The following is a 6,829-nucleotide window of genomic DNA, read 5'->3' as shown; positions in this document are numbered from 1 at the left end:
ATGGGAGGTTCTCTGCCACACTCCATACAGTCCGAACCTCTCCCCCTGTAATTATGCCATTTTTTGTCCCCTTAAAAAGGCTCTGAGGGGCAAACAATTCACTTGAGATGACAACATCCAGCTGTACATGCAGAACTGGTTAACATCGCAGACCCAGGAAATTTTTGAGACAGCCATTCACCACCTTGTCACAGTGGGACAAGTGTCTCAACAGCCAGGGTCAATACTTCTGACATACAGGTACTGGTTTCTGTAATTATGCCTCCGGCTCGTTTCTTTTTGAACGCCCCTTATAATAATTGCCATGGCCAACAGTTGTGTACATAGTGGCAATACCGTGAGATTCTGTTATACTTGTGAACTCACATTGTATACTTATTCATCATTCTATACTGGTGTAGTCTACTTTTACCTGACAACGGACTGACTCAAGTGAAAAGTTATTAGTTAAGTGGTCAGTAGTGCAGCCTGGAGAGTAAATTCTCCAGACAGCAAGTTAGGAGTTGATATCACAGGACCCACTGTAAAATTTAAAATGCATGTACAGAGCTCGTTTCTGATCTCTATTGGTAGTATCTTTCTCTATAATCCATTGGGGTGGGGGGATAATCAGACAAAGCTATGTGACACAGCTGTACTTGCTACAATTCTATTATTCAATTATGTATTTTTTTGTATTTTTTTTTCTTTTACACGTAGTACACACTTAAATACAGCTCCACAGCCAGAAATTTGTCAGTCTCTTATTTGCTTCTGTTGTGTACAGGTGCCATTATGCCCGACACTAGATTGTGTCTATTATGTTATTGCACTGTTTTGTTTTCCCCTTTAGTCACTCTTTCAAACCTGCTTGCTTATGGGGTCACTTGCGCACCTCGTGTTGTCTTTGCGAATGTCTCACTCAGGACATTTGTTGTTTGTTATTTCCACAGATATTCGAGTCTGTTTGGGTTTTTCCCAGTTCACTTGAGATTCTGCTGCTTTGTGGCCACAGCACTATTCCTCCACAAGGGAATACAGAAAGCGTAATTCTAGATGTGAAAATAAGTTAGAAATCAACCTACTGTATCTTCTAAAGATTCCTACACAAGAAGAAAATCCTGAGATTTGCTTTTCTGGATGACACTTTAAGACTGAAAATGACATGTGCCAGTGAGAGCAAAGAGCTTCGACTACTACTGTGTTACTTCAGCCGAACAAGTGGGTTGTTATGGAAATCTTGGGAGAGAAATGAATAAACATACTGGCTGTAACTACCAATTTCGTGTGCGTGCTGCTTCATAGTTCACGTGTGAAGTTTTTTTTTTGCCACTAGAGGCCATTTGATCTACTAATATGACAGCAGTTGTGTGCGCAGCATGCCGGCTGCACCACCTGTTGGAACTAATGTCTATGTAGGCTGGAGCACAAGGCTCTGCTGGCCACTGACGTATTGCTAATTGTATTGTACCTTGTCCACGCGCTGACTACCTCGTCTTCCATGTGTGTGTACTGTTCGAGCAATAAATTACAGTGTTCTTGGTTAAGTACAATACTCAAAATAATTTCAGTGGTAAACTGTTCACACAAATGAACAATTTCAACTCTTAACAGTGCTAATATTTTAGCAGAAGTGAGTTGTTACACTGCTGAAACGTCGAAGCCGTTTGATCTGCAGCAGAAAATTCCATATCTGCAGTCAGTATAATTCTTGAGCCATTATTCATCTGGAGAAAGTTCCTCTGGCAAACATGAGGAAGACGATATGTAAAAACACTTATTTTGGGAGGATATATTAGAAGCTTGTCCCTGCTCCTGGCAGAAGAGGATGACCCTCTGAAATCAAATTCTCTAACAGAATGAGAGAACAATAAGACCATTTTTTTCACACATTGTTAAAACACGCAAGCATTCATTTCCTCAATACGGCAACTTCAGTGCCTCGTGAAACAACAAACACCCCTCCAACCATAAACCTGGCACTCCATTCTCACAACAGGGAGATCAAATTTTTGCCAAAAACCAACAAAAATAAATATTTTAGGCAGCATATCAAAACAGAATATTTCAGTTAAATGCAACTTTTCACTACGAAAATAGTTTTGTTTTTAAGAATGGCATTTATGTGTTAAATGAAATTTACATCTATGCCTCTATTTTGGTTGAAATTTTGAAAATTTCACTGTTATTGCTTTGTGTATACTACACTTTATACTGAGGTCAGTTCATGTACATACAGTGTATGTCCCATATTTTGCACTGTATTCTAAACCATTTGTCTTAAAGGAAAGCTCAAAAATATGTAAAAAGCCATCAATACCTTGCTGTATTTCCAATATCAATACTTTTGTTCCTATATTATCACGAGACCTATATAACTGTATGTATTGGTATTGATACCAAATATCTTATTGAATCTGGTATTGGAACATCCCTACATCCAGCAGCAGTACATAAGCAAATACAATCTATGTGCAGCAGATGCACTCAAAGATGCCCACTAGCATTTGTTTTGCCTGAAAACACACACACAATATTGCATAAGGACACAGTTTAGGAAAAGGGATCTGACAGCAAACCAAGCTTCCAGCATTAAGGTCTGTTTGCCAGTCTAGCCTCCAACCACAATACCACAATAGGGTCAGTTCACGTGGTTTGTCATTGGGAATCCACAGGATGCAAACACACCTGAACATAGCTCTTCAAACTGAAGAGTTTAAACCTTACCAGGACATTTAGGCAAGAACATCATAAGATAATTCTTTGTGTGCCATCATTCCCAATTGTGACCTCAATGGCAGCACAAGCTAGTCGGCACCACAAGGACACATGCACAGCTTATGAAACACTGTACACAAGCATCAATCCACTTGCTCCAAACACCATTCTTCTCGTACATCTTCCTGTAACAAAAGGGAATTTATATTCATCACCTGACAATATTATTATAAGATAATTTAAGATACACATTTTTACAAAACATTTAAAATATGTTAAAAATGGAGTACAAAAGACATGCAAATGGTCATAATTATCTCAGTGAAAATCATTGTTCTCCTTTTTGTTTATGCATCTGCAGTACTCTGATACATTGAAATTGCGATGTAATCTCTTTGCCTATGCAGCTAAGCAACTGACTCCTTCATATCCCACCAATGGGTATGCGCACACACACACACTACTGCACCAGCTTTATGGCGGTGTGTGCGCACCTGCTCTCACTCATTTACCACCGATAACTGGAGGCTGGCCACTCAAGGGCTAGTGCTCACAGTCCTGTTGGATAACTTTTATTGCTGTAAGTTTTCTGGCAGTTTTTACCACAGTTATTCCTGTTAGGAGGGTTTAGCCCAGTTCTCGATTTGGGAATGCTACTTGTGCTGACTCTGTGTAATTTATTTTGTACTCAGGATTACTGTAAGTTCAATTTCACTATTTTCTGTTTTGTTTCAAGCTATGGTTTAAATTTTATTTGTACCTTCTTTTACCCCCCATGAACCATGGACCTTGCCGTTGGTGGGGAGGCTTGCGTGCCTCAGCGATACAGATAGCCGTACCGTAGGTGCAACCACAACGGAGGGGTATCTGTTGAGAGGCCAGACAAACGTGTGGTTCCTGAAGAGGGGCAGCAGCCTTTTCAGTAGTTGCAAGGGCAACAGTCTGGATGATTGACTGATCTGGCCTTGTAACAATAACCAAAACGGCCTTGCTGTGCTGGTACTTGCGAACGGCTGAAAGCAAGGGGAAACTACAGCCGTAATTTTTCCCGAGGGCATGCAGCTTTACTGTATGATTACATGATGATGGCGTCCTCTTGGGTAAAATACTCCGGAGGTAAAATAGTCTCCCATTCGGATCTCCGGGCGGGGACTACTCAAGAGGATGTCGTTATCAGGAGAAAGAAAACTGGCGTTCTACGGATCGGAGCGTGGAATGTCAGATCCCTTAATCGGGCAGGTAGGTTAGAAAATTTAAAAAGGGAAATGGATAGGTTGAAGTTAGATATAGTGGGAATTAGTGAAGTTCGGTGGCAGGAGGAACAAGACTTCTGGTCAGGTGACTACTGGGTTATAAACACAAAATCAAATAGGGGTAATGCAGGAGTAGGTTTAATAATGAATAGGAAAATAGGAATGCGGGTAAGCTACTACAAACAGCATAGTGAACGCATTATTGTGGCCAAGATAGATACGAAGCCCACGCCTACTACAGTAATACAAGTTTATATGCCAACTAGCTCTGCAGATGACGAAGAAATTGAAGAAATGTATGATGAAATAAAAGAAATTATTCAGATTGTGAAGGGAGACGAAAATTTAATAGTCATGGGTGACTGGAATTCGAGTGTAGGAAAAGGGAGAGAAGGAAACATAGTAGGTGAATATGGATTGGGGGACAGAAATGAAAGAGGAAGCCGCCTGGTCGAATTTTGCACAGAGCACAACATAATCATAACTAACACTTGGTTTAAGAATCATGAAAGAAGGTTGTATACATGGAAGAACCCTGGAGATACTAAAAGGTATCAGATAGATTATATAATGGTAAGACAGAGATTTAGGAACCAGGTTTTAAATTGTAAGACATTTCCAGGGGCAGATGTGGACTCTGACCACAATCTATTGGTTATGACCTGTAGATTAAAACTGAAGAAACTGCAAAAAGGTGGGAATTTAAGGAGATGGGACCTGGATAAACTAAAAGAACCAGAGGTTGTACAGAGATTCAGGGAGAGCATAAGGGAGCAATTGACAGGAATGGGGGAAATAAATACAGTAGAAGAAGAATGGGTAGCTTTGAGGGATGAAGTAGTGAAGGCAGCAGAGGATCAAGTAGGTAAAAAGACGAGGGCTAGTAGAAATCCTTGGCTAACAGAAGAAATATTGAATTTAATTGATGAAAGGAGAAAATATAAAAATGCAGTAAGTGAAACAGGCAAAAAGGAATACAAACGTCTCAAAAATGAGATCGTCAGGAAGTGCAAAATGGCTAAGCAGGGATGGCTAGAGGACAAATGTAAGGATGTAGAGGCCTATCTCACTAGGGGTAAGATAGATACCGCCTACAGGAAAATTAAAGAGACCTTTGGAGATAAGAGAACGACTTGTATGAATATCAAGAGCTCAGATGGAAACCCAGTTCTAAGCAAAGAAGGGAAAGCAGAAAGGTGGAAGGAGTATATAGAGGGTCTATACAAGGGCGATGTACTTGAGGACAATATTATGGAAATGGAAGAGGATGTAGATGAAGATGAAATGGGAGGTATGATACTGCGTGAAGAGTTTGACAGAGCACTGAAAGACCTAAGTCGAAACAAGGCCCCCGGAGTAGACAATATTCCATTGGAACTACTGACGGCCGTGGGAGAGCCAGTCCTGACAAAACTCTACCATCTGGTGAGCAAGATGTATGAAACAGGCGAAATACCCTCAGACTTCAAGAAGAATATAATAATTCCAATCCCAAAGAAAGCAGGTGTTGACAGATATGAAAATTACCGAACTATCAGCTTAATAAGTCACAGCTGCAAAATACTAACACGAATTCTTTACAGACGAATGGAAAAACTAGTAGAAGCCAACCTCGGGGAAGATCAGTTTGGATTCCGTAGAAACACGGGAACACGTGAGGCAATACTGACCTTACGACTTATCTTAGAAGAAAGATTAAGGAAAGGCAAACCTACGTTTCTAGCATTTGTAGACTTGGAGAAAGCTTTTGACAATGTTGACTGGAATACTCTCTTTCAAATTCTAAAGGTGGCAGGGGTAAAATACAGGGAGCGAAAAGCTAGTTACAATTTGTACAGAAACCAGATGGCAGTTATAAGAGTCGAGGGACATGAAAGGGAAGCAGTGGTTGGGAAGGGAGTAAGACAGGGTTGTAGCCTCTCCCCGATGTTGTTCAATCTGTATATTGAGCAAGCAGTAAAGGAAACAAAAGAAAAATTCGGAGTAGGTATTAAAATTCATGGAGAAGAAATAAAAACTTTGAGGTTCGCCGATGACATTGTAATTCTGTCAGAGACGGCAAAGGACTTGGAAGAGCAGGTGAATGGAATGGACAGTGTCTTGAAAGGAGGATATAAGATGAACATCAACAAAAGCAAAACAAGGATAATGGAATGTAGTCTAATTAAGTCGGGTGATGCTGAGGGAATTAGATTAGGAAATGAGACACTTAAAGTAGTAAAGGAGTTTTGCTATTTGGGGAGCAAAATAACTGATGATGGTCGAAGTAGAGAGGATATAAAATGTAGGCTGGCAATGGCAAGGAAAGCGTTTCTGAAGAAGAGAAATTTGTTAACATCCAGTATTGATTTAAGTGTCAGGAAGTCATTTCTGAAAGTATTCATATGGAGTGTAGCCATGTATGGAAGTGAAACATGGACGATAAATAGTTTGGACAAGAAGAGAATAGAAGCTTTCGAAATGTGGTGCTACAGAAGAATGCTGAAGATTAGATGGGTAGATCACATAACTAATGAGGAAGCATTGAATAGGATTGGGGAGAAGAGAAGTTTGTGGCACAACTTGACCAGAAGAAGGGATCGGTTGGTAGGACATGTTCTGAGGCATCAAGGGATCACCAATTTAGTATTGGAGGGCAGCGTGGAGGGTAAAAATCGTAGAGGGAGACCAAGAGATGAATACACTAAGCAGATTCAGAAGGATGTAGGTTGCAGTAGGTACTGGGAGATGAAAAAGCTTGCACAGGATAGAGTAGCATGGAGAGCTGCATCAAACCAGTCTCAGGACTGAAGACCACAACAACAACAAACCTTCTTTTAGTGTACTAGCCCGAGAGATTTGCATTCTACTTGAATTGAATGTTTAACCTACTTATGGGA

The 6,829-nt window shown here is 40.4% G+C and overlaps 1 long non-coding RNA gene across 2 annotated transcripts in view; it reads right to left on the bottom strand.

The window, feature by feature from the left end:
* Positions 1-508: 508 nt before the first annotated feature.
* LOC124722895 overlaps positions 509-6,829 on the bottom strand; it is a 102,693-nt gene continuing 96,372 nt past the window's right edge. For both annotated transcript variants that reach the window (XR_007006460.1, XR_007006459.1), the window contains one exon: positions 509-2,882. This is a non-coding gene — a long non-coding RNA (uncharacterized LOC124722895). The remainder of the gene's footprint in view (positions 2,883-6,829) is intronic.

This window comes from Schistocerca piceifrons, chromosome X (genome assembly GCF_021461385.2).
Source record: "Schistocerca piceifrons isolate TAMUIC-IGC-003096 chromosome X, iqSchPice1.1, whole genome shotgun sequence".
In the NCBI taxonomy this organism is placed as follows: domain Eukaryota; kingdom Metazoa; phylum Arthropoda; class Insecta; order Orthoptera; family Acrididae; genus Schistocerca; species Schistocerca piceifrons.
This window is presented reverse-complemented; position numbering and strand designations above follow the sequence as displayed.